Below are 2,320 nucleotides of genomic sequence, written 5' to 3'. Positions count from 1 at the left end.
ACAAACAAAACTTAGACGGAAACAATTTGAGTGGACATGGCTCAAGTTGTTGACCTTGAGAAAGAGGAATAGGACTTGATATTTACGACAATGTCGTATAACAATTGAGCATGTTCGGACATATGGGCTTCATGAGGTATTGGAATGACCAAGTGCGGATGATGACATGGAGGAGAAACATAGGAGAGTTCTAGGTAACATGCCACACCATTCCGTAATTGGGTAGAGTGCGGAAGGTGGCAAGGCTTCATAGGAAAAGCATGGCTGAAACTCATCTTCACAAACCAATGAATGAGGTGCCTCCACCATTGCAATATGAGGAGGAAGAGAATTTCATCATGGACGACATGGTGAATGACTTCTTTGGACGAGAGGTCATATAGATGATAGTGAGCAAGCTCCAATGTCACAAGAGGAAACCTTGCATAGAGAGGTAAGCACTCCTTTGTTCAGTCAAACCTACCCATTTATGGTTGGAAATGACTACCCCGATGGGCTTTATCCAAAAGTTAGCACTTATAGACATAGGTGCTAATCATAACCTGATGTCCTATGACACGTGGGACTCTCTAGGCCAACCTACTTGACTCCACACCCTGGCCACCATCACCACGATCCCTTGAAATTCTGTTATATGCCTTATAGGTGTTATTATAGTTCTATTTTACATTGGTAACAACCCCCTGGAAGGGAAGTTCTATGTCATGCCTATAGGGAGGAGAATGCCTTATAGGTGTTATTATAGTTCTATTTTACATTGGTAATAACCCCCTGGAAGGGAAGTTCTATGTCATGCCTATAGGGAAGAGAATGCCTTATAGGTGTTATTATAGTTCTATTTTACATTGGTAATAACCCCCTGGAAGGGAAGTTCTATGTCATGCTTGCAGGGAGAATGCCAGAAGAAATCCTCCTTGGAAGAGGATGGATGGACCGCCACGTGTCACATAGACTAGGATGCTAGGACAACCACACTATAACTTGCATGAGGACCAGGTTACCGTGTCCTTGTGAGATCAAGAGTAAAAAGTGCGGAATCCACAACAATAGGGTATATTATTTTAAAGAGGTCCTAGCCCCAAAGACAAAAGAACAAGATAAACAGGCATATACTTTACCCTGAACCTTCCAATGCCAAGCCCCTTTCCATAAAGCCCTATCAATGTGACTAACTCCATTGAACATGAAGCTTCGCTGATGTCACCCATTAACAAAGCTAACTTTGCTAACACTACTAATTGCCAGTAGGTATAGTCCCAAAAGTCTCCAGTAAGAATCCCATAACTGTAGTCGTACACTCACCACAATACCTAGTGGTGGGTACCAAAGGAGAGCCTCGTAGCACAGGGATACCATGAGGGTGATAATACCGTGTGAAATATCCCCCAAATATCCCAATCCACCACTAAAGCCTTGGCATCACCAAAGACCAAGACACACAAATTGGCCAACCATATCAAACAGAGCCAACTGCCAAGGCAACCACAAACCGAAGGGGTTAGAAAGAACATAAGAAGACGACAAGTTCTAGAGCAACTAAAAAGAAAAAGCCTAATTCATCCTTGAACCACCCCCACTAAAAAATGGGTACCTAACAAACTCCTCAAAGCCCAAAAGATCTATGAGGGTAACACGTAAATATGGCTACCAAAATTGTAGACGCTCATAACGTACGACACCACAGGTTGATTGCGTCACAAAAATTAGAATGGAGGCAAAACATGAGAACACATGCTACCCCTCAGCTGCCGAAAAAGGGCAAAGGAAAAGCATAAAAGTTATGTTATATTTCTGTTTTCTATTTTTTTTTTCAAGAATGGCAAAAATGGAAGAAAGCCCATTTGAGAAAGGTTATTTTTTTTGATATGTTGTGTTTCTCATTATTAAATATGTTAGTTCTTCTTGAAATTTTATAAATCAAGTTCTTGTGATGTTTTTATAATTTTTGGTGTTTTTGTAATTTTTGGTTTTCTACATTTTTACATTTTAAAAATGAAAAAACAGTCAAATGAGCATATAATGGAAAGATTTTGGCTAAATAGACCTTAGAATTGGCTTTGTAGCATAGTTTTTACCCTAGGCGGCATATCATTGTTGATGGGGTAGACCATGATGTCTATGCTTATAGTCCTTTTGGAAAAAATTACAAATGTAAAGGTTGTCCTTGTCGCATGTGTAATAGTCATCAGGGGTCATGGTGGGTGTTACGTATGATGAGTGTAAGATTATGTAGTGGTAATATCTATAAATGCAATAGTGGGTGTACTACTTGTAACAAAAACAATTTGTGTATGTATATATACATATATGTATGTATGCA

The sequence above is a fragment of the Cibotium barometz genome, chromosome 41 (assembly GCF_041138505.1).
Source record: "Cibotium barometz isolate CiBa-2024 chromosome 41, ASM4113850v1, whole genome shotgun sequence".
Lineage (NCBI taxonomy): Eukaryota > Viridiplantae > Streptophyta > Polypodiopsida > Cyatheales > Cibotiaceae > Cibotium > Cibotium barometz.
The sequence above is the reverse complement of the archived record's forward strand: the minus strand, read 5'-3'. Positions refer to the sequence as shown.